This window comes from Squalius cephalus, assembly GCF_949319135.1.
Source record: "Squalius cephalus genome assembly, chromosome: 8".
Classification (NCBI taxonomy): Eukaryota; Metazoa; Chordata; class Actinopteri; order Cypriniformes; family Leuciscidae; genus Squalius; species Squalius cephalus.
In genome coordinates, this window is record NC_137129.1 from 25,139,562 (window position 1) to 25,166,392 (window position 26,831).

The 26,831-nt window shown below is 45.6% G+C and overlaps 1 pseudogene across 1 annotated transcript in view; it reads left to right on the forward strand.

Moving 5' to 3' along the window:
• The window catches only part of LOC307163309, a 104,080-nt pseudogene that overhangs the window by 65,654 nt on the left and 11,595 nt on the right, over positions 1–26,831 (forward strand). Inside the window, exons 6-8 of the transcript in view lie at positions 24,294–24,560; positions 24,659–24,946; positions 25,037–25,321. The product of the transcript in view is annotated as an uncharacterized misc_RNA (transcript). The remainder of the gene's footprint in view (positions 1–24,293; positions 24,561–24,658; positions 24,947–25,036; positions 25,322–26,831) is intronic.

Sequence of the window (26,831 nt, forward strand, 5' to 3'; positions counted from 1 at the left end):
TTTCTAAGCGATCGGGTGTACGATGTTCGCACAGCGGACGAAAAAGCGGCCAAAAAAGTCCCATTGACTTTACATTGGGAGTTCTAAAAATATTTGAATCCCAACTGCCGTTTTCACACACACAGACTCCAAAGGGCCTGACACCCCTGCATCTCTCCCTCTCTCTCCCTCAGAGGATTTATATTATCAAGCAGCCAATAAGTAATGGCCTAAAATCTTCATAGCCACACTCTAACAACCAGTTTCAGCACCCTAGCAACCACTAAGAGCTCCCTAGCAACCACCCTAAACCAATAAATAATTAAAAAAAATTGTTTTTACAGTTTTTAAAGCAATATCACACTCGTAGCCTGGTGATATTGCTCCATGCTTGTGCATATTCGGCTATAGGCACGAGGCCACAGGCCATACTGAAGGCACTCGTTATTAAAGATTTTAAGAACTCTATAAAAACTCTATAGTAACCATCTTTGACAACTACTAACCACCTAGTAACACCATAGCAACTACAAAAATACCTTAGCAACCACCCTGAACACCCTAGCAACATCTAGAAAAGCTCTAGTCACCGCCAAAAATATCCTAGCAACCACCCAGAACACCCTAGCAACTGCCTAGCAACCACCCAGAACACCTAGCAACTGCTTAGCAACCACCCAGAACACCCTAGCAACTGCCTAACAACGCCCTAGCATCCACCCAGAATACCATAGCAACTGCCTAGCAACACCATAGCAACCACCCAGAACACCCTAGCAACCACCTAGCAACTGCCTAGCAACCACCCAGAATACCATAGCAACTGCCTAGCAACCGCCAAGCAACCACCCAGAACACCCTAGCAACTGCCTAGCAACGCCCTAGCAACCACCCAGAACACCCTAGCAACCACCCAGAATACCATAGCAACCGCCTAGCAACACCATAGCAACCACCCAGAACGCCCTAGCAACCACCTAGCAACACCCTAGCAACCACCAAGAATACCCTAGCAACCGCCTAGCAACCAACCAGAACACCTTAGCAACTGCTTAGCAACACCATAGCAACTGCCCAGAACACCCTAGCAACCACCTAGCAACTGCCTAGCAACCACAAGAATACCCTAGCAACTGCCTAGCAACCACCCAGAACACCCTAGCAACTGCTTAGCAACGTCCTAGCAACCACCCAGAATACCATAGCAACTGCCTAGCAACTGCCTAGCAACCACCCAGAACACTCTAGAAACTGCCTAGCAACCACCCATAACACCCTAGCAACTGCCTAGCAACGCCCTAGTAACCACCCAGAATACCCTAGCAACCGCCTAGCAACACCATAGCAACCACCCAGAACACCCTAGCAACCGCCTAGCAGCACCATAGCAACCACTCAGAATACCATAGCAACTGCCTAGCAACGCCCTAGCAACCACCCAGAATACCCTAGCAACTGCCTAGCAACGCCCTAGCAACCACCCAGAATACCATAGCAACTGCCTAACACCATAGCAACCACCCATAACACCCTAGCAACGCCCTAAAAACCACACAGAACACCCTAGCAACTGCCTAACAATGCACTAGCAATCATCCAAAATACCCTAGCAACCACCTAGCAACCACTCAGAATATCCTAGCAACCCCCTAGCAACACCATAGCAACCACCCAGAACACCCTAGCAGCTGCCTAGCAACCACACAGAACACCCTAGCAACACCCTAGCAACCACCTGAACAACATGAATAAGCACCATATCTCAGCACCAGAACAATAACGTCTCTCTAGATGTGTAAAAACAAGTGGAAAGCGCGAGCGCGCCGCTCTCTCCTCTCCACAAGCGCTTGCTGTCCCGTGGCGTCTGTCGTTGCTATGCAACCATGAACTCCGATCTCCATGATGACAAGGAAGTATCAGCAAAAGATTGAATTGATTTCTAGCCCTTGCATTAGCTTTACTACTAGATATATTTATGGAGATGAAAAATAATAAGGCGCCCTGTACAGCTATGATCAGCCAGGGTTTCCGCGGGGCATTAAAAAGCATTAAAAGTCATTAAATGGATTTTGCGATAATTAAGGCCTTAAATGGCATTAAAAAGCATTAAAATGTAATCCTACAGGCATTACATTTTTTTATGGTTTTGAAGAAAATGTTATATTATCAATCTATTTGAATAGTCTTCATGATTAATCATTTTTATTTGCTGTCGTCGCAAAATATACGTTAGTGTAATTAAAAACACGCGGAAACAGTTTGGTGATTGCCTCCGGCCAGAGCAAAGTTGCGGAGGTGGCGCGAGTAATTTTGGACAGCAGGAACAACAGGAATAAAACTAGACCAGGAAACTGGGAAAGTGCATGGAAGACAAACAATTTAGAACATGGTTGGTGGTCAAAATAAAGAAGGATTTTGCAGCGTTTGTAAAAAGGTATTTAAATTGGGTAGCTACAATGGGAATCAATGGCGTAAAATCTCATATGCAGTCTGACAGCCACAGGTCGACGATAAAAGGCAGACAGCAATTAACTATGTGTAGTAACGTTCCCTCATCAGCTCGACATCCGCTGTTGAAGCTCACTTTGCGTTTTTTAACGCGTTAACGCATGAGATTATTTTTGTCCAGTTTAACGCGTTAAAATATTTAACGCAAACGCAGCATTCGTTAATTTTTGTCATTCCTTGGGTAGCGTTACATTATATGATCCCGCTCTTATTCATGTAAATGCTTTTAAACGCGCTGCCTGCGAATGTCCTGTCTATGTAACACACACACACACAGAGAGAGAAAGACGCGCGCCAGATCGTGCGCACAGACTGCGCACCAGAAAACGGTCCTCTTTCGCGCAACGATCAATAACACACAATTTTGCCAAAATGTCTGTTTTGTGAGTATCCTCATAAAATAAGAGCAGTCTTAAATTAGTGAAATAAAGTCTTTAATGAACGCAAAGAGTTGTGAGAGAATGAGGCGCGTGTTAAAACCGTGTTTCTGTCAGCAGCTGCTCTTAAAGGGACAGCAGCCAATAAAGCTTTCTGTCAGTAAAGTTAATCACAGAACAAAGGCACAAGAGAAAATTACTCACTGCTATTGACTAAAGAACTCTTGTAGCTTTAATAAGCATTAGTCTATATTTAATCTATAATTTATGCTGTGCAGACTGTTTGATAATGTATGTTAGACAGGAAGGCCAAAGGTAAATATGACATTTATTATAGGTTTATGTGAGGATTGTTTGTTAAGTTCACTTAAATTAAAAGTTGTCATATTTTTTTTGAAGCCTAATGTTAAAAACTTGATAGCTTTTAACTACACTGTAATGTTGGATGGCTATAATTAATGTTTAAAATTAGGGGGGAGAAATAATTTTTATCCAGATATCAATAGCTGTATTAGTATCAGTGAGACTGGCCTTTATGTTGTCTCTACATTCATTTGTAGATTAACTGTGAAATGATTACATTATAAAATATATAAACCTAAACAAATGTAAGTGTTTTAATTGCGGAAAAATGTGTGATTAATCAAGTTTATATATATATATATATATATATATATATATATATATATATATATATATATATATACATACATACATACATACATACATAATATCCATGGTTAGTCATGGGTCGTGTATGGCATTAAAAATAAAAAAATGGCATTAAAAAGGCATTAAATTTAAATTGAAGATCCCTGCAGAAACCCTGTCAGCTGTTCGGCCGAGCATTCAATGTTGTTACGCTGCAATCTGATCAGTTGGTTCGTTGCTGCCGCGCTCTATCACTCGCACACCATAAAGAGCAAATTGTTTTTTAATGTTTCAATTTTGTGATTAAAATGACATAATTTGGAAGCGGATAATTTCTTCACAAACAGCTCATTATGACTCAGTGTTAGAATGCTGCACCTACACTCAATAGTGTGAATAAGATCAGCAACGCAGACCACTGCATTGACAGCGTGAAACATATGATCTGTCTACGGCCAGGGCTCAGCGGAATACAGAAAATGGCGGTCCAGCGCTGATTGAGGAATTAAATTCGAAAATAAAAGACAGTTTGACATCTTTTTTTCTCGCATCTGTGAATTTATTTTTTAATCATTTGTTCTGAGATGAAGCGAATATATTTGTGCGGGAATTTCTCACACTATAAAAGCTAACCTTGCGGGAATGGTTTAAATTATGTGCAATCCCCATCCCGCACCGAAATTCAAGCCCTGAAATGGCAGTGGGATGTGTAACTCTAGCATATGGCGCATATGTCATATAAAGTTAGGTAAGGCCAAACAAAATTAGGCAAGGCGTTATCCATGTTGTTGCGATTGCATCGCTAGAGTAAGCTAATAGTGAAACTGATAGCGTTCTTCATTTAATTACAATATGAGGACTGACGGTAGGCTATAAAAATCAGCGCTTCTGTGTAGGTGATGACAACCATCTTTACAGCAGCAATCAAAGCATCGCTAATTACGGTTGACCTTAATTTGAGATAGTAAATTTGTTCCTAATCAAAGGACACACTCAACCACAGAACAGCTGGGTGAGTTTTGTATTGGCTTATTGGATACAGTAAATGAAGACTGTCAACTTCTTTTCAATACTATTTCATCACCCAAAACACTCCCACTCTCTGCTGTATATTCATAACCAATTATTTCAAAACCAACAACCAAGCCACATAAACAATGCCATTGGCACTAGTCTACATTGCAGACATGTCTCTTAATGCACATAACTTTTCACCTTTTTGCACAATCTTGAAAAAAGTACTATTGTTGAAATTCTCACATCAAGCAAACTTCAACGCACCCTTATCCACTACCTGCTAACGTTAGTGAACCGCACCCGAGCAAGCACACTTTGCAGTTCCTCCGGAAATGCATTTTTCTAGTTAAGTGTGCTTGCTGAAAGTTCCAACTTTAAAACGTTCGGTCAGTACCGGTGTAAGTTGCTCGCGAAGATGACATCACGAGTCCATGTCGTTTGTCCGCCATAGTGGATTGAACAGAAAGCGAAACTAAAGTTTCACAGGTCACAAATTTGGTCCGAACTTCACGAAACTAGACGTACATGATCCTTGGACCAAGCCTCACAAAAGTTACTAGAAGGATTTTTGATTTTCGGAAGCGTTTGCCCGTCACAGCCAAACGAAATCAGCGGCGTAGTCGCCAAAACAGGAAGTAGTTTATATTTCAGGAACGCTGTCACGTATCGAAACCAAACTTTATACATGAACTCGGGACTCCAATGTGAGGAAGCACAAGATCTGAATTTTAAAAAAAAATGTTTTATTTCAGGCTAATAGACAAACCCATTTACCTATGTCTATGCAAGAGTTCACCTCACACTTTTAATGTTAATGCATTTAGACAGTAGGTGGCACTGTTGTATTACATTTCACAGAGCTGCCAAGTCAGTGTATATACTGCATTCGTTTTTACTAGGTTTGTCTTAATAAATGCAGGCATGAATTTCGTTTTTTGCATTGGTCTAATTTAATCATCTGTATTTATTAATATATACAGATTTGTGCATTTCCAGTTCTCAAAGCAGTTAATAAAAAAAAAATTTAAAAAAAATTTATACAAAATACATCATGCTCTTCTTCTCTAACCGAACAAACAATTCATTGTCTGTGGCTGTGTTTGTGCGCACGGGAAATATGCTGCGCATAACAATAGAAAACAAGGAGAAACGCGCAGTCACATGCTCAAACAATCAACAGGTGCGTTCCATTTGACCATAAGTGGACTGCGAAGTGGACTTCACAGGGTTTTCTTAAGTTAGATTCTAATACAAAGTGAGCGAACATGTTCAGTTCGAAGGGCGCTGCGCACGGCATAGGGAATAAGGGAACATCGATACATCACTTCACAGGAAGTGGAGAGCCATGATCACCCAACTGTCATTTCGCGCACCACGTCATCACCAGTCAGAACGGTCATAACTAACGATGGAGGAGTTTACGTATGTGTGTAAGTATTCATACATTTCGCCATTGTTATACAAATGACAGTATTTTTAACGGTTATTGTTGTGAATATTACATATACTATTTTTGATGATTATAATTTACCTCAGTGAATGCAGCCAGCTTAGCTAGTTTGTGAAGTAAAGTGATTTTATTTTAGGCAGTTGTAAAATAGTGCAATATAATTGTAAATATATAATATAATAATAAAAATTAAAATATGAATGTAGTCCTATATATATTTATGTTATATCATAATCTGCGCGACTCCGTCGTTGACTTTCTTTGATGACATTTGCAGGGCGTTTCAAAAGAGCGGTTATAGTCAGTGAAGTCCACTTCAACTGATATACCGTGCTCAGGGAGCAGAGGAGCAGTGAACACTGCATATGGACCCTGTCGAATGGAACGCACATTAGATGTGTAAAAACGTTTCGGTTACTAACGTAACCTCTGTTCTCTCTAGAAGAGGGAACGAGTATTGCGTAGTTACTACGCTACGGGAAAGCCTTTCTTTCTCGAGATACTGAAGCCAAAAATTATCCTTAATTTTTATAATCTTGTCAACGCAGTGCGGCAGCCTGCAGACCTAGGGCAGGCTTACTAGCGTGCCCATTGGCTGCCCTGCGGCAACTGCAGCAGCCTACCGCTGAGCCCTTGGCGTGACGTCACGACCAATGAGCGCGCTTGGCGCGCTTAATGCGTCACAGCCCGCGAAAAGGGGTGTGGCTTAGCGTATAAAAGCGGGGCTCGGAGGCTGCTTCTCTGGTTTCTGTCGCATGAAGCGAATGAGCTCGTGGCGCGAGCACGGCGGGCTACGCAATACTCGTTCCCTCTTCTAGAGAGAACAGAGGTTACGTTAGTAACCGAAACGTTCTCTTACGAGAGGTTCTCTCGTATTGCGTAGTTACTACGCTACGGGAACACCCTTGTCAACGCCGTGCGCGCCCAGCATCCACTGAATGAGTCCCAGGGAGAGCCCGGGGAACGTGATAGCAGAGAGCCGGGCGGCCCACAGAGGGCTAGCGCCGTACATAAGCACACACTAGGGGGTTAGGAGCGGCACGGCCGGTCCGAACTGACAATTCCCTGTATAGTGCAGCTCAACCAGTAGAGCTAAATCACACAACGTAGCCCGCGCACAGATAGTGGGCTGGCATACGCGAGACTTAGACTGATAACACTTTCGCCTGCAAGGCGGGAACATCCAGGTTGTAAAACCTAACAAATGTGGAGGGGGAGGCCCAGCCTGCCGCTGCACAAATGTCATGAATGGGAATCCCGCTGGACCACGCCCACGACGAGGCCATGCCTCTGGTGGAGTGAGCTTGAATGCCCAATGGGCACTGCAGGTCTTTAGACGCATAAGCAGCAGCAATAGCGTCCACTATCCATCTGGACAGGCTGTGTTTCGAGGCGGCGAGACCCTTGGTGCGCCCGCCAAACGAAACAAAGAGCTGTTCCACCACTCGTTTGACTGAAGACAGTGCTATCAGAAAAACGGTTTTGAGCGTGAGGTATTTCATATCCACAGTTTCCAAGGGTTCGAAGGGATGCGCTTTCAGGGCCTCCAAGACCAGTGAAAGATCCCACATAGGAACCGAGGGGGGTCGCGGGGGGTTCATCCTCCTGGCTCCTCTAAGGAAGCGGATGACGAACTCGTTCCTTCCTAATGCGCGGCCCAGCTCTGAACAGAGAGCGCTGAAATGGCCGTGACATAGACTTTGAGCGTGGAGGGGGACCTGCCCGCGTCCAGTAACTCTTGAAGGAAACACAGTACTCGCGATACCCCACATGTCTGTGGATCGAGCCCCTTAGCAGTGCACCATCTGTTAAACACTGACCATTTCGACATGTAGAGCCGCCTCGTAGAGGGGGCTCTAGATTGTATGATCGTGTTCATGACCCCGTCTGGCAGATCAGCGTGTAATCGTTGAGGCTCCACGCATGCAGAGACAGCGCTCTGGATGGGGATGCCATATCGAGCCGCGGGCTTGAGAGAGAAGGTCTCTCTTCACCGGTATCGGCCAGGGGGCTGAGTCTGCCAGCTGTATTAGATCCGGGAACCAAGCTTGGTTCTCCCAGTATGGGGCTAAGAGGAGCACTGTGTGGCGCGCTTCCCTGATTCTCTTGATGACCTGAGGCAGCAGAGAGACCGGGGGAAAAGCATACAGCGGGCCGCTGGGCCAGGTCTGGGCCAGCGCGTCCTCGTTCTTCGAGAAGAACTCTGGGCAATGAGCGTTGTCTTTTGACGCAAAAAGGTCGACTTTCGCTTTGCCGAAACGGCGCCACAGTGACTGGACTGTTTGGGGGTGTAGAGACCACTCCCCAGGGGGAACGTTGTCCCTGGACAGTCTGTCGGGGCCCTCGTTCAGGTGGCCAGGCACATGCGCGGCTCTCAGCGAGCGCAGAGTGCTGAGCCCACACGAGGAGGCGTTCCGCCAGGGTGCAGAGCGTCTTTGATCTGACACCGCCCTGGCGATTCACATAGGCCACTACCGATGTATTGTCCGTGCGGACTAGAACATGGTGACCGTGGAGGAATGGGAGGAAGTGTTTGAGCGCTTTCTCGACCGCGAGCATCTCTAGACAGTTTATGTGTAGGAGATTCTCCTGGTCTGACCAGCGGCCATAGACCGGTCTGCCTTCGAAGAGCGCTCCCCAACCTAGGTTGGAAGCGTCTGTCGAGACAACTTTCCGGTGTGAAATCACTCCCATAGACACTCCTGTGTGATACCATACGGCTGCCAGCCAGGGCTGCAGGGCTGAAATGCAGCTCTGATTCACTTTGACTCGCAAGCCGCCGGCCGCCCAGGCTCGGTGGGGCACGCGCGCTTTCAGCCAGCGTTGAAGCAGGCGCATGCGCAGTAAGCCCAGCTGGAGCGCTGCTGCAGCTGAGGCAATATGCCCCAGGATACGCTGGAATGTCCTCAGCGGAACCCGGCTGCCTATTTGGAGGGATGCGGCGAGGAGGCGGATGCGGCGCGCGCGCTGCTCCGACAGTCTGGCCGTCATAGCCACCGAGTCCAGTTCTATTCCAAGAAGGAAATTGACTGACGGGGCGATAGCGAGCTCTTGGTCCAGTGACCGAGAGACCCAGATCCTCCAGATGGCTGAGAAGCGCTGTTCTGTGAGACACAAGTTCCGTCTCTGACAGCGCTAGAATAAGCCAATCATCCAGATAATTCAGTATTCGCATTCCCTGTTTTCTCAGGGGAGCGAGAGCCGTGTCCATGCATTTCGTAATGTACGGGGTGCCAAAGACAGGCCGAAGGGCAGGATTGTGTACTGAAATACTCAACCGTTGAAGGCGAATCTCAAGAATGGCCTGTGACGGGGAGTTATCTGGATCTGAAAATATGCGTCTTTTAGATCGAGAGAGATAAACCAGTCTCCTGGGCGAATCTGCGCGAGGATTTTTCTGGTTGTGATCATTTTGAACGGCCGTCTCATGAGGGCTTTGTTCAGATGTCTCAGATCTAAAATAGGTCTTAACGCTCCGTCCTTCTTGGGTACGAGGAAGTAGCGGCTGTAAAAGCTCGACTCGCTCAGAGAAGGATGAACCTGTTCTATAGCCCTTTTGCGCAGCAGCTTCGCTATTTCAGCTTGAAGCAGGTGCGCAGCTTCTGAACTCACTTTCGTCTCCGTCTGTGCTTGAAAGCGCGGAGGGCGACGAGCGAATTGAAGCGAATAGCCGTGTTTTATAATACTCAGCACCCATTCTGACGCGCCCTGAATAGCTTCCCATGCTTCCGCATGCATAGCTAGGGGTCGAATGGTCTCTGGGTTCAGATCGCCGCGCTGCGCGGGATTGGGGAACCTGTATCAGAGAGGATGGAGCGGCGTGCGCGCCGCTGGTGCTCGAACACGGGGGCTGGTAAACAGTATTGGCCGGCTGTACAGCGTTCGGTAGCTCGGTCCCAGAGGATGGAGCGCGATTTTCTGACAAACACCCCTGGCGCGAAAGCAGCGTGGGGATTGTAATGTCTAAAAGTGAGTGCGCGTGCACGTGAGCGGGCGCAGAGTTTACACTTATGACACGGCCAGTGTTTGGGAGCTTAGAGGGTGTGCGACCCGAGGTAACTGAATGGCAGAGCGAGCAGCGGGTAGGTGTGAGCACAAAGTTGTGGGCACATTTACTACACTTAGTACTCGAGCGGCTTGTGTCCGCTTTATGAGAGAGCGCTCTATGCGCGTTACCATGGGGACCATGTTTGTGTGAAGCAGTGAGCACATGGGAGTGGGCACATTTTCTACACTTATGACACCTTCGGCCAGAGCCGGAATGTTTGTGAGCTTTAGAGGATCTGCAACCCGGGTAACTGTGTGATAGAGCGGGCAGCAGCTAGGTGTGAGCACAGAGTTGTGGGCACATTTACTACACTTAGTACTCAAGCGGCATGTGTCCGCTTTATGAGAGTGCGCTCTGTGAGCGTTACCGGGGAGACCGTGTTTTGTGTGTAGCAGTGAGCACATGGGAGTGGGCACATTTTCTACACTTGTAACACCATCGGCGTTATAGAGCAAATGCTTTGATGGCTCATATGTTTAGACGCTCATAAATACTCAAGCACCATCCTGTGAGATGCGGGTTCGCTTTCTGAATGTAAGAAAGCTGGCCGCGAGCTCGGAGAAGCCAGCAGAAAAAAATATTTTTCTGCCGCCAGAGCCGGATTTGAACACGGTTCTCCAGTGCAGAAGCATAATATTCTGCCACTGAGCCACAGGGGCACACATGAGTTTCCAGTTGGTGCGAGCATATGACCGAGCGTCGTGTTTCGGCGTTTGTTTGCAGGCGCGCGTGTATTAAAACAGGCCCGTTTACTGCAGCATTAGTATTTCCAGCCGCCTGAGCTTAGAGGGGACTGAGAAATATTTAACCCGTGAGACGCGGGTTTGCTTTCTGTATGTAAGAAAGCTGGCCGCGAGCTCGGAGAAGCAAGCAGAAAAAAAAGTTCTTCTGCTGCCAGAGCCGGATTCGAACACGGATCTCTGGTGCGGAAGCCTAATGTTCTGCCACTGAGCCACAGGGGCACACATGAGCTTCCAGTCAGTGCGAGCATATGACCGAGCGTTTGTTTGCAGGCGCGCGTGTATTAAAACAGGCTCGTTTACTGCAGTATTAGTATTTCCAGCCGCCTGAGCTTAGAGGGGACTGAGAAATATGTATCCCGTGAGATGCGGGTTTGCTTTCTGTATGTAAGAAAGCTGGCCGCGAACTCGGAGAAGCAAGCAGAAAAAAGTTTTTCTGCTGCCAGAGCCGGATTCGAACACGGATCTCTGGTGCGGAAGCCTAATGTTCTGCCACTGAGCCACAGGGGCACACATGAGCTTCCAGTCAGTGCGAGCATATGACCGAGCGTTTGTTTGCAGGCGCGCGTGTATTAAAACAGGCTCGTTTACTGCAGTATTAGTATTTCCAGCCGCCTGAACTTAGAGGGGACTGAGAAATATGCGAGGATTGGAGGAAGTCCGGCCTAAGCGGGACGAAATCACTCTCTCTTCCTCCTTTCGCCGGTGCTCGTGACGTCCGCTCTGATATCCCTTGAGAACGGCGCAGTTGCGCGGCTCGAACAAAGGGAGAGAGAGCGGGAAGATGTCATTATGTGCTGTGACATCGTTTGTTTGCAGGCGTGCGTGTATAACAACAGGCTCGTTTACTGCAATATAGATATTTCTAGTCGCCTGAGCTAGGAGGGGACTGAGAAATGTGTGAGAAACGGAGGTGGCCGGAGAGTGACGCGCGCGACCGAGACGCGGGGTAGCTTTCTTATAACGTAAAGGAAGCCAGCCCGTGACCGTCTACTTCTGACATCCCTTGTGAGCGGCGCCTTGCGCGGCTTGACAGAGGGGAGTAACCAGCTGGTCTGCTTCACCCCCTGATGCGACGGCAGTGCGGGCAGAGGCCGGCCGCTGCGCGTCGGTGAAGGGCGGGGGAGAAGGAGAGAGCTCCGGCGAGCGCTCAGCTATAACCACCGGCTCGGAAGGCCTTAGAGAGCGGCGTTTTTTCTTACGCGGCCCGGAAGAGGCAGCCGGAGAAGGTGGAGGATCGTGAAACATGGCGAGTCGAGCCCGCAGGGTCGACATCGGCAAGTCCTCACACTGTTCGCAGCCGCCCGTGAAGGGCGCGGGCTGCGTGGTCGAAACCCAGGCAGAGAGCGCAGATCACGTGGCGGTCTCCGTCGCTGAGCGCGGCTCTGCACGAGCCACAGGATGAGCGAGGCATTTGCAACAACGCCTCGCGCTCTTTTAGATGCAAAGTGTGTCGCGGGGCGAACACACAAACACATACAACACAGAGCAGTAAAAGGATATATTCGCCGGATAGCGAAGCAGGCAGGGAAAGCTGAAGGCGGCGAAGGCGGCCGGCGTCCTCAGGCTGAGATCCTCGGCGTGCTGGTCGCTTGTTTCGACGGCGGCTTCCTCAGAGAGCAGCGATGCGTAGAGCTTCGCTGAAAAGACAGAAATCAGAGAAGCAGCCTCCGAGCCCCGCTTTTATACGCTAAGCCACACCCCTTTTCGCGGGCTGTGACGCATTAAGCGCGCCAAGCGCGCTCATTGGTCGTGACGTCACGCCAAGGGCTCAGCGGTAGGCTGCTGCAGTTGCCGCAGGGCAGCCAATGGGCACGCTAGTAAGCCTGCCCTAGGTCTGCAGGCTGCCGCACTGCGTTGACAAGATTATAAAAATTAAGGATAATTTTTGGCTTCAGTATCTCGAGAAAGAAAGGCTTTCCCGTAGCGTAGTAACTACGCAATACGAGAGAACCTCTCGTAAGAGAACAAGTGGAAAGCGCGAGCGCGCCGCTGTCTCCTTTCCACAAGCGCTTTTTCTCCTGTAGCGTCTGTCGTTGCTATGCAACCATGAACTGCACTCTCCATGATGACAAGAGCTGTGTCTGAAATCGCTCCCTATCCACTATATAGTGCACTATTTAGGGTGTCGGCCATTTTGTAGAGGTGTCCGAATTCTGAGTGAACGACATCATTCCCTCCATTCTTCACTACTTTTACCCAATCCTCTCTGAATTCGAGTGTACATACGATGTACACTTGCTGAGACACTATTTCCCACAATCCAACACAATAAGGCGATAGAGCGCGAATGAAAAATAAACAAAAATGTCACCATGGCAACGGTGCACGCGAGTTAGAAAACAATCATTTATAAGACCAGACGCCTGGTTATTTATTTATATATACCGTTATATCTATATTTGAAAAATCAAATGTGTTGTGTAGTGTTTTGTTCTCTTTTATTTTCACATATAAATGTAAAAAGTAAATAAATATGACAAGCAAGTGTTTTTATTATCTTTTTTTTTTTTTATCAAATAACACAATAAACGTGAAAAATACATACATACAATTGTTACATGCAATTCATACAGCCAAAAAAAGGAAATATTAAAGATGGGTAGGTAATGTTTATGACAAATTGTCCGAGCTCTCTGGCGCGTGATAATTATGTCAGCGTCCAAGCTATGATCAGCTTTTCGGCCGAGCATTCAATATTGTTACGCTGCAAGCTGATGGTTCGTTGCTGCCGCGCTCTATCACTCGCACACCATAAAGAGCAAATTGTTTTTTAATGTTTCAATTTCGTGATTAAAATGACATAATTTGGAAGCGGATAATTTCTTCACAAACAGCCAGGGCCTGAAGTTAACTTTTTTGACCACCAGCCACTGTGGCAGGTGGATTTAAAAATCCACCCGCCACAGTGACTTTTTACCAGCCAATTTTTTTTTTTTTTTTTGGCCTCATAAAAGGTGAAAAAAAAAGGATTTGCACAAACATTTGTTCTTTAACTTGTAAGAATACACATTTAAGTGCTGTCAAGTTATTAACGAGATCCATACAAGTAATAATAATTCTTAGAATACAGATATAGACCTAATGCAGCTCGTATGTAAACAAATCACACGCGGCTGTGTTGATGGCTGGGCAGCTGTTAGTTACAGCGTTCAGGAACCGTTAAGCAGAACTAAATTAATATTGTTATTACTGGTAAAGTTACCGGGTAGGCTACCGGACATTTGGACACAACATCTGTGCAACTGTCATTGTACTGTGGCCTATGTCAGCGTTGCATTATCTCGTCTCATCTCACCAACAGTTTAATACAACTCACACATTCAAACGTAACTTAGTCAGAGAAGACGCATCTTTCTCTCCGATCACATACGTTCCGAAACACTCAAACTGCGCTGCTTTCACAGATGCTTTCTTTACTCCAGTAATGTGCCGCCACATTTTTAGCTAAAATCCAACGAAACATACAACTTCGTTTGAATGTCAAAGAACAGTTGCAAAAAAAAACAAACAAAACAAAAAAAACACACACACACAAAAAAAACAATCGCCCCTTTAGTTACTGTCCGACAAGCTACATCGCGCTCACGTTAAACCATGATCTCACGCAATGAAAAACACATCGCGCAGCAGAGACACTGACAACGCTGACAGACAAGACAGTCCAGGTTACTTTTGATATTAAACAAAGTCTCAACGTTAAAATTTGGTCATTTTTAAAGAAATTTAGACAATACCGTTTTGTGGCTCTGTAATGTATCTTGACAGATCGCTGTGGTGCCTCAAGTTAAAGCTGCTCGTGAACCGATCATCTCTTCCTTCTAGTTAATTTATAGCATCAAATAAACATGAATGAACATAAGAAGGAATGTAGTTTTAACTGCAGAAAGATGTCAGTAGGCTTACTTTTTTCAAGTTCAAATCCTCCAACGTTGAACTCTCCTGACTGCTTTGCATGCTGCTTTGTCGGACAAAAAAAAAGGCGGATTCGGCGGATTATGATTGGCCAGATCGCCTGTCAATCAAACTCCCCGCGAAGGGTCGATTCTCATTGGCTGCCTGCCAATGTGGCAGGTAGATTGACAGTGTTACCCGCCAATTGAAGAATTCACCCGCATTTGGCGTGTGGTCGGGTGTTAATTTCAGGCCCTGCAAACAGCTCATTATGACTCAATGTTAGAATGCTGCACCTACACTCGATAGTGTGAATAAGATCAGCGCAACGCAGACCACTGCATTGACAGGGTAAAACATATGATCTGTCTACGGCCAGGGCTCAGCGGAAGACAGAAAATGCCGGTCCAGCACTGATTGAGAAATTCAATTCGAAAATAAAAGACAGTTTGACATCTTTTTTCTCGCATTCTCGCATTTTTTCTCGCATCTCGCATCTATCCACTACCTGCTAACGTTAGTGCACTGCACCCGAGCAAGCACACTTTGCAGTTCCTCCGGAAATGCATTTTTCTAGTTATTATTATTATTCCCGGGAGAAAAATTTTGGCCAGCTCCTGCGCCTAGGCCCTTTGAGACAGAGACACCATTCCAACTTTAAAACGTCCGGTCAGTACCGGTGTAAGTTGCTCGCGAAGATGACATCACGAGTCCATGTCGTTTGTCCGCCACACTGGATTGAACAGAAAGTGAAACTAAATTTTCACAGGTCACAAATTGTGTCTGAGCGAACATGTTCAGTTCGAAGGGCACTGCGCACGGCATAGGGAATAAGGGAACATCGATACATCACTTCACAGGAAGTGGAGAGCGATGATCGCCAACTGTCATTTCGCGCACCACGTCATCACCAGTCAGAACGGTCATAACTAACGATGGAGGAGTTTACGTATGTGTGTAAGTATTCATACATTTCGCCATTGTTATACAAATGACAGTATTTTTAACGGTTATTGTTGTGAATATTACATATACTATTTTTGATTTTTTTTACCTCAGTGAATGCAGCCAGCTTAGCTAGTTAGTGAAGTAAAGTGATTTTATTTTAGGTAGTTGTAAAATAGTGGAATGTAATTGTAAATATATAATATAATAATAAAAATTAAAATATGAATGTAGTCCTATATATATTTATGTTATATCATAATCTGCGCGACTCCGTCGTTGACTTTCTTTGATGACATTTGCAGGGCGTTTCAAATGAGCGGTTATTGTCAGTGAAGTCCACTTCAACTGATATACCGTGCACAGGGAGTAGGGGAGCAGTGAACACTGCGTATGGACTCTGTCGAATGGAACGCACATTAGATGTGTAAAAACAAGTGGAAAGCGCGAGCGCGCCGCTGTCTCCTTTCCACAAGCGCTTGTTCTCCTGTGGCGTCTGTCGTTGCTATGCAACCATGAACTGCGCTCTCCATGATGACAAGAGCTGTGTCTGAAATCGCTCCCTATCCACTATATAGTGCACTATTTAGGGTGTCGGCCATTTTGTAGTGGTGTCCGAATTCTGAGTGAACGACATCATTCCCTACATTCTTCACTAATTTTACCCACAATCCTCTCTGAATTCGAGTGTACATACGATGTACACTTGCTGAGACACTATTTTCCACAATCCAACAGGATAAGGCGATAGAGCGCGAATGAAAAATAAACAAAAATGTCACCATGGCAACGGTGCACGCGAGTTAGAAAACGTATTCGGTTACCTAATGTAACCTCGGTTCTCTCTAGAAGAGGGAACGAGTATTGCGTAAGTTGCTTACGCATCGGGAAAGTCTTCTTTCTTCGAGATCTGAAGCCAAAAATTATCCTTAATTTTGTATTCATTGTCAACGCAGTGCGGCAGCCGGCAGACCATGGCAGGCTGTATGAGCGTGCTCATTGGCTGCTCAGCGGCAACTGCTTAAGCCTACCAGTGAGCCCTGAGTGACGTCACATCCAATGAGGGCGCTTCGCGCCCTCCACACCCCTCTAACCGTCAAGATGGGTGTGGCCAGTGTGTATATAAGCAGGGCTCACAGGCTGAAATTCTGGTTTTCGTAGTCTGAAGCGCAAAAGCTCGTGGTGCGTCACGGCAGGTTACGCAATACTCGTTCCCTCTTCTAGAGAGAACCGAGGTTACATTAAGTAACCGAGTACGTTCTCTTACGAGAGGTTCTCTCGTATTGCGTAAGTTGCTTACGCATCGGGAACCCCTTGTCAACGCCGTGCGCGCCGAGCATCCAGCACATGAATCCCAGGGAGACCGGGGAAAACATAACGCTGAAAACAGGTGGCCGGTCAGAGAAACGGGCCAACACATGTACAAAGCACTTCACTTCGTGGATAGATAGAGCGGCATAGCCGGTCTATACATATCAATGTAAATAGTGCGGCCGGCAGCGCGGGCCCACACAGTACATAAGCACATATTAGGGAAAGAAATAGAGCGGTTTCACAGTCTATTTGTGGGGCGAATAATCCCAGCGCGACAGAGTGTAGGGCGGGCGGCCAGCGGTGCGGGCCAGCACCAGTACACAAGCGCGTAACGGGGAATAAAGGAACAGAGCGGCACAGCCGGTCTGAGCACAAAATACTCCTTCCCTTGGTGCCATACCAGAAATATCACCAGTATGTGAACGTAGTCTGCGCATAATAGACTGGGCAGAGCATACATGCCACTTATACTGATAATAGTTTAGCCTGCAAGGCAGGAACTTCCAGGTTATAAAACCTCACAAATGTCGATGGGGAGGCCCAGCCCGCTGCCATACAAATATCGTGAATAGAAATTCCGCTGGACCAGGCCCACGAAGAGGCCATGCCTCTAGTGGAGTGGGCTCTGATACCCAAAGGGCACTGCAGGTGTTTGGAGGCGTAAGCTGCTGCAATCGCGTCCACTATCCACCTGGACAGGCTCTGTTTCGAGGTGGCGAGACCCTTGGTGCGTCCGCCAAAAGAAACGAAGAGCTGCTCGGAACGCCTGAAAGCGACGGAGCGCGTGATGTAAACTCTCAGAGCCCTAACAGGGCATAGGAGGTTATCACTGTCCCCGTTATTGGATGCTGGCAGAGCCGAAAGGGAGATGATTTGTGCCCTAAAGGGGGTTCCAATCGCTTTGGGGATGTAACCGTGTCTCGGTCTGAGAATGACTTTTGAGTCATTTGGTCCGAACTCAAGACATGCAGGGCTAACAGATAGCGCGTGCAGATCCCCCACGCGTTTTACTGAAGACAGGGCTATCAGAAAAACGGTTTTGAGCGAAAGGTACTTTGGATCCACGGATTCAAGCGGTTCAAAGGGAAAAGCCTTCAGGGCCTCCAGGACCAAGGACAGATCCCAGATAGGAACCGAGGGGGGCCGCGGGGGATTCATCCGTCTGGCTCCTCTGAGGAAACGGATAATAAGCTCGTTCCTTCCTATTGCCCGGCTGCGCGTCGTCTCAGCGAACGCTGCAATAGCCGCCACATACACTTTGAGCGTGGAAGGGGACCTGCCCTTATCCAACAGCTCCTGTAGGAAGGAGAGCACTCGCGGGACCCCACATGTACGTGGATCGAAGCTCTTAGTAGCGCACCATTTAGAGAACACAGACCATTTAGACGCATAGAGCCGTCTCGTGGAGGGAGCTCTAGACTGTGTGATCGTGTTCACAACCCCTTCTGGCAGGTCAACGTGTATCCGTTGATTATCCATGCATGCAGAGACCATCGCTCCGGATGGGGATGCCAGATCGATCCACCGGCTTGAGAGAGGAGATCCTTTCTCACCGGGATCGGCCATGGGGGTGAGTGCGACAGCCTCACTAGCTCTGGGTACCAGACTTGGTTCTCCCAACGCGGGGCTATGAGAAGCACTGGGTGGTGCGTTTCCCTGATCCTCGCTATGACCTGTGGTAACAGGGAGATCGGAGGGAAAGCGTACAGCGGGAGGCTGGGCCAAGTTTGGGACAGCGCATCCTCGCTTTTCGAGAAAAATATCGGGCAGTGAGCGTTGTCTTTCAACACAAAGAGGTCGACCTCCGCTCTGCCGAATAGGCGCCAGAGGAACTGGACTGTCTGAGGGTGCAGGGACCATTCTCCCGGGGGAATAATGTCTCTGGACAGTCTGTCTGGACCGACATTCAAATGGCCCGGCACGTGCGCGGCTCTCAGCGAGCGCAACGAGCGGTGAGCCCACACGAGAAGGCGTTCTGTCAGGTTGCACTGGTTCCTGGACCTGACACCGCACTCGAGCGGCTTCTGCCTACTTTATGAGAGTGGGCTCTGTGAGAGACTCTGTATTTATAACAGGCTCGTATACTGCAATATGAACAATTCCAGTCGCCTGAACTTAAGAGGGGACTGAGAAATGTGTGAGAAATTGAGGTAGGTCCGCGCAAGGACGGAGTAGCTTTCTTGTAACGTAAAGAGAGCTCCAGGACCGTCCGTTTCTGCCATCCCTTGTGAGCGGCGCAGTTTGCGCGGCTCGAACAGAGGGAGAGGAAACTCGCTCCGAGACCGTCCACTTCTGCCATCCCTTGTGAGCGGCGCAGTTTGCGCGGCTCGAACAGAGGGAGGGGAAGCTCGCTCCGAGACCGTCCACTTCTGCCATCCCTTGTGAGCGGCGCAGTAGCGCGGCTCGAACAGAGGGAGGGTGTCTATCTCATTCGCCTCATCCCCTGACGCGGCGGCGGCGCGGGCGAGAGCCGGCGGTTGAGTGGCCAGGAGGGGTGGCGGAGAGGGCGAGAGAGAAGCTCGAGGGAGAGGTTCCGGCGAGCTCCTCAGTCATATTAGTCTCCGGTGGTCTCTGCGAGCGGCGCTTCCTATTGCGCGGCCCGGCAGGGACAGGCGGAGCGACAGCTTGGTCGAAAACTTCAAGTCGAGCCCGCAGGGTCGACATTGAAAGTTCTTCGCACTCGGGGCAGCCGCCCGTAGAGAGTGCGGTGGCGGCGTGCTCGTGGCCCAGGCAGAGAGCGCAGAAGAGGTGGCGGTCTCCGTTGCTGAGCGGGGCGCAACGGACAAAAACAAAAACGCCTCGTGCTCTTTTAGAACAGTGAGAGATAGTGTGTGTCGCAGGGCGAGCACACACAGCAGTAATAAAAGGATATGTCGCCGGATAGCGTAGCAGGCACGGATGGCTGAAGGCGGCGAAGGTGGCCGGCTTCTTCAGGCGCTGTCCTAGGCTTGCTGGTCGCTGGTTTCACCGGCGGCGGCTCTCAAGATCCAGCGATGCGAAGAGCTTCGCTGAAGACAAGAAAATCAGAATTTCAGCCTGTGAGCCCTGCTTATATACACACTGGCCACACCCATCTTGACGGTTATAGTGGTGTGCGAAGCGCCCTCATTGGAAGGTTTAAGCAGTTGCCGCTGAGCAGCCAATGAGCACGCTCATACAGCCTGCCATGGTCTGCCGGCTGCCGCACTGCGTTGACAATGAATACAAAATTAAGTATAATTTTTGGCTTCAGATCTCGAAGAAAGAAGACTTTCGATGCGTAAGCAGACGCCTGGTTATTTATTTATATATACCGTTATATCTATATTTGAATAAACAAATGTGTTGTGTAGTGTTTTGTTCTCTTTTATTTTCACATATAAATGTAAAAAGTAAATAAATATGACAAGCAAGTGTTTTTATTATCTTTTTTTTTTAATCAAATAACGCAATAAACGTGAAAAATACATACATACAATTGTTACATACAATTCATACAGCCAAAAAAAGGAAATATTAAAGATGGGTAAGTAATGTTTATGACAAATTGTCTGAGCTCTCTGGCGCGTGATAATTATGTCAGTGTCCGAATTCTTTGCTGATGTAGTGCACTCAACTGCCATTCACTATGTAGGGATTAGTGAATGAGTGAACGAGTGAGCGGTTTCAGACACAGCTAAGGAAGTATCAGCAAAAGATTAATAGATTTCTAGCCCTTGCATTAGCTTTACTACTAGATATATTTATGGAGATGAAAAATAATAAGGCGCCCTGTACAGCTATGATCAGCTGTTCGGCCGAGCATTCAATGTTGTTACGCTGCAAGCTGATGGTTCGTTGCTGCCGCGCTCTATCACTCGCACACCATAAAGAGCAAATTGTTTTTTAATGTTTCAATTTCATGATTAAAATGACATAATTTGGAAGCGGATAATTTCTTCACAAACAGCTCATTATGACTCAATGTTAGAATGCTGCACCTACACTCGATAGTGTGAATAAGATCAGCGCAACGCAGACCACTGACCACACAGACAGGGTGAAACATATGATCTGTCTACGGCCAGGGCTCAGCGGAAGACAGAAAATGCCGGTCCAGCACTGATTGAGGAATTAAATTAGAAAATAAAAGACAGTTTTACATCTTTTTTCTCGCATTCTCGCATTTTTTTCTCGCATCTCGCATCTATCCACTACCTGCTAACGTTAGTGCACTGCACCCGAGCAAGCACACTTTGCAGTTCCTCCGGAAATGCATTTTTCTAGTTATTATTATTATTATTATTATTATTCCCGTGAGAGAAATTTTGGCCAGCTCCTGCGCCTAGGCCCTTTGAGACAGAGACACCGTTCCAACTTTAAAACGTACGGTCAGTACCGGTGTAAGTTGCTCGCGAAGATGACATCACGAGTCCATGTCGTTCGTCCGCCATAGTGGATTGAACAGAAAGCGAAACTAAATTTTCACAGGTCACAAATTTGGTCCGAACTTCACGAAACCGGATCTACATGATCCTTGGACCAAGCCTCACAAAAGTTACTAGAAGGATTTTTGATTTTCGGAAGCGTTTGCCCGTCACAGCCAAAACGAAATCGACGGCGTAGTCGCCAAAACAGGAAGTAGTTCATATTTCAGGAACGCTGTCACATATCGAAACCAAACTTTGTACATTAACTCAAGACTCCAATGTGAGGAAGCACAAGATCTGAAATTTTTATTTTTATTTTTTATTTCAGGCTAATAGACAAACCCATTTACCTATGTCTATTCAAGAGTTTCACCTCACACTTTTAATGTTAATGCATTTAGACAGTAGGTGGCACTGTTGTATTACATTTCACAGAGCTGCCAAGTCAGTGTATAGACTGCATTCGTTTTTACTAGGTTTGTCTTAATAAATGCAGGCATGAATTTCGTTTTTTGCATCGGTCTAATTTAATCATCTTCATTTATTAATATATACAGATTTGTATGCATGAATTGTGCATTTCCAGTTCTCAAAACAGTTAATAACAAAAAAAGAAAAACAAACTATACAAAATACATCATGCTCTTCTTTGCTAACCGAACAAACAATTCATTGTCTGTGGCTGTGTTTGTGCACACAGGAAATATGCTGCGCATAACAATAGAAAACAAGGAGAAACGCGCAGTCACATGCTCAAACAATCAACAACGTCGCTCTAGAGGTGCGTTGTGGACTGCGAAGTGGACTTCACAGGGTTTTCCACCATCTTAAGTGAGATTCCAATCCGAAGGGAGCGAACATGTTCAGTTCGAAGGGCACTGCGCACGGCATAGGGAATAATAGAACATTGATACATCACTTCACAGGAAGTGGAGGGCGATGATCACCCAACTGTCATTTCGCGCACCACGTCATCACCAGTCAGAATGGTGGAGGAGTTTACGTATGTGTGTAAGTATTCATACATTTCGCCATTGTTATACAAATGACAGTATTTTTAACGGTTATTGTTGTGAATATTACATATACTATTTTTGATGATTATAATTTACCTCAGTGAATGCAGCCAGCTTAGCTAGTTTGTGAAGTAAAGTGATTTTATTTTAGGTAGTTGTAAAATAGTGCAAATAATTGTAATAATATAATAATAAAAATTAAAATATGAATGTAGTCCTATATATATTTATGTTATATAATCTGGGCGACCCCCTCGTTGACTTTCTTTGATAACGTTTTCAGGGCGTTTCAAATGAGCGGTTATTGTCAGTGAAGTCCACTTCAACTGATATACCCTGCTCAGGGAGTAGGGGAGCAGTGAACACTGCGTATGGACCCTGTCGAATGGAACGCATCTTAGATGTGTAAAAACAAGTGGAAAGTGCGAGCGCGCCGCTGTCTCCTTTCCACAAGCACTTGCTGTCCCGTAGCGTCTGTCGTTGCTATGCAACCGTGAACCGCGCTCTCCATGATGACAAGGAAGTATCAGCAAAAGATTAATTGATTTCTAGCCCTTGCATTAGCTTTACTACTAGATATATTTATGGAGATGAAAAATAATAAGGCGCCCTGTACAGCTATGATCAGCTGTTCGGCCGAGCATTCAATGTTGTTACGCTGCAAGCGATCAGTTGGTTCGTTGCTGCCGCGCTCTATCACTCACACACCGTAAAGATTAAAGAGCAAATTGTTTTTAATGTTTCAGTTTCATGATTAAAATGACATAATTTGGAAGCGGATAATTTCTTCACAAACAGCTCATTATGACTCAATGTTAGAATGCTGCACCTACACTCGATAGTGTGAATAAGATCAGCGGAACGCAGACCACTGCATTGACAGCGTGAAGCATATGATCTGTCTACGGCCAGGGCTCAGCGGAAGACAGAGAATGCTGGTCCAGTGCTGATTGAGGAATTAAATTTGAAAATAAAAGACAGTTTGACATCTTTTTTCTCGCATCGGTGAATTTATTTTTTAATAATTTGCTCTGAGATGAAGCGAATATATTTGTGCAGGAATTTCTCGCACTATAAAAGCTAACCTTGCGGGAATGGTTTAAATTATGCGCAATCCCCACATTCCCGCACCGAAATTCAAGCCCTGAAATGGCAGTGGGATGTGTAACTCTAGCATATGGCGCATATGTCATATAAAGTTAGGCAAGGCCAAACAGCGTTATCCATGTTGTTGCGATTGCATTGCTAGAGTAAGCTAATAGTGAAACTGATAGCGTTTTTCATTTAATTACAATATGAGGACTGACGGTAGGCTATAAAAATCAGCGTTTCTGTGTAGGTGATGACAACCATCTTGACAGCAGCAATCAAAGCATCGCTAATTATGGTAGACCTTAATTTGAGATAGTAAATTTGTTCCTAATCAAAGGGCACGCTCAACCACAGAACAGCTGGGTGAGTTTTGTATTGGCTTATTGTATACAGTAAATGAAGAGTGTCAACTTATTTTCAATAGGCTACTATTTCATCACCCAAAACACTCCCACTCTCTGCTGTATATTCATAACCAATTATTTCAAAACCAACAACCAAGCCATATAAACAATGCCACTGGCACTAGTCTACATTGCAGACATGTCTCTTAATGCACATAGCTTTTCACCTTTTTGCACAATCTTGAAAAAAGTACTATTGTTGAAATTCTCACATCAAGCAAACTTCAACGCACCCTTATCCACTACCTGCTCACGTTAGTGAACCGCACCCGAGCAAGCACACTTTGCAGTTCCCCCGGAAATGCATTTTTCTAAAAAAATTAAGTCTGTTCGTTTTTTTCTGTAACTGAAATGTTTTGAGACTTTTCTGCGTGTGTCTAACCTCATATTTGATCTGTTCTCTCCTTCAGAAACTAATTTTATCACATACACTTGTTTTATGCAGTCTATTTTATTCATTTGGTTTACAGACAAACACTCCCTGTACTACATTTACACAGCCTTGTCCAAACCTGTCGATCTACCAGGCATCTATGAATTCACAGCTATGGGTATTCTAGATGACAGATTGACTATTACAATAGCAAGGTAAAGAGAAAGATTCCCACACAGCAATGGATGAAAGACAAAATGCAGGAGGATTACTGGGAAAAAGGCACCCAGTCAAGAAAGAGCAAAGAACAGTGGTTTAATGTGAATGTCAAAATTCTGATGGACTATGAAAGACAATAATTCAGGTGAGAAATATTGATACATATTTACCTGCATATACATATAATTTTCATATTATATTGTTATTATCATCTGAAAAACATTTTTTTTCTGTCCCTTTCAGATGTTCATTTTCTTCAGTGGAGACATGGGTGTGAAATTTATCAAGATGGAATTGAACAGCAGTTTTCCAAAGGCATTGATGAGTACAGTTATGATGGCGATAACTTCCTGTCTTTTGATGATGAGTCGTCTCAGTGGGTTGCCCCAGTTGATGCAGCTCTTCCAACCAAGAGGAAATGGGATAATGTTCCCATCCTGAACCAGTACACCAAGGGCTACCTGGAGAAAGAGTGTGTGGACTGGCTCAATAAATTCAGAGAATATGGAGATGAGGAGCTCAAAAAGGGCTGTGAATAAATGTAGAGTATTTGTATTTGTTGATTATCTGCAGCTGTCATAGAGATATAACTGATTGATAAACTGATTTCTGTGTCTGCAGCTCCTCCAAAGGTTGATGTGTTTGCGAAAAAGTCTACCAGTGACAAAACTAAGCTGAAACTCACCTGTATGGCCACTGGTTTCTACCCCAGAGATGTGATGTTGACCATAAGAAAATATCGCACATTCCTGCCTGAAATTGAGATTGGTCTGGTTCCTGTGGATTCAAACAATGATGGAACCTTCCAGTTGAGGAAGAGTGTGGACATCAAGGAGGATGAAAAAGCAGAATATGACTGTTTTGTGTCCCACAAAACTCTCAAAGAACCAATTATTGTCAAATGGGGTAGGTAAAGTGAAAGTATTTAATCATTAGAGTAGGGCTCTTTCCTGGTGGAAGTGCCTACTTGAAACAACTTGAAAGCATGATGTGTATGTTTTTAGTGACCAATTAGCTTAGTGAAATTAGAGTTACATCTCAGTGTTTGTGAGCATCATGACACCTGCAGTGTTTACCGAGGGTTACACTCACAGAATGGATGGATCATGTTTGTGTTGGAGACTCGGGGTCTATGAAAGAGAAATTATGCCACATAGAAACACTTACAAAGTGAAAACAAACACTTGTGATCCATAAATGTGTCTCTCATAGGATAAGTGCACAAATGTCTCATGAATAATTATCAGTACACCATAATGAGAGAAAATATCACAACCTATGACAATGACACTATGAAGATTTTAAACCCGAAAGTCAAAAATAGTGCCTAGATAAGGATTCTATTACAATTAAAATTACAGATGAAAATGTTAAAGGGGTGATGAACTGAGAAATCAAAATTTCCTTGAGCTTTTGACATATAAGAGATCATCATACTATAATAATATCCTGTAAGTTTCAGAACTGAAAACTACCTTGTTAGTCCAATAAAAGCTTTTATAGACATCAGGCTCAGCAAACGACTCGTTTTTCAAAGTGGGGAACTATGACGTCAAAGAGGATAAAACACCGCCTTCACAAAAGAAGATCAACGCCTACTTCAACACGGCCTGTTTAGCCCCGCCCACCGATTCGCCCAAACATGCTAAATAACATAGGATGACATGATAATTGCTAAACCGGCTACTTACAAGCAATAAACATGCTGTTTACTAAATATTGTGCAGCGCCTGTTTGAGGAAGAAGACAGTCTGCATAAGCTTCCTTCGGATTCCAGCATGGTTAAACTTTATTAAATCAGTCAATCACAATTTCCCGACACGGATCTGCCAGCAACATGTAAGTAACCATGTGCATTCTAATGCCTGATCTGCGATCAGTTATTTCTGTGTAATTATTCAAGTTCAGATATTTCTCTTAAAATCGTTCAATACTGTTTATGCATCAGTGACTAAACGATCAACTTCACATCATTTCTCGTAGTATTATGAAAATAATCTTTTTTAAACTGTTATTAAATTATATACAGAAAGCGATCAAAGAACGATCCCTTTCAATCGCCCAAGCTGTCAATCAAACAGCACAGCGCGAGCCGCGAGAGCTTATCTGGACACTTGCCAAACTCGTGATGAAATAATGACACTGTTACACTACACAACGAAGCTCTTACTGTGTATTCACATCGTGTTTGCATTGTGATTTGGTGTAAGCATTTGTGAGAGTGCAAAAATTGCGTTGCAATGATAAGATCTTTATTCACGCGATCAACAGACTGTCTGTCATCTGCTCAGTCAGTGCTCATCATGCTGCAACCTTTCATGTGATGGAATAGATTTAAATATAATGCTTTAAACGATACTTTTCACGATTTGTTAATCTCGATAGCTGTAATAGTAAAAACGTAGTAAAAGTTTTG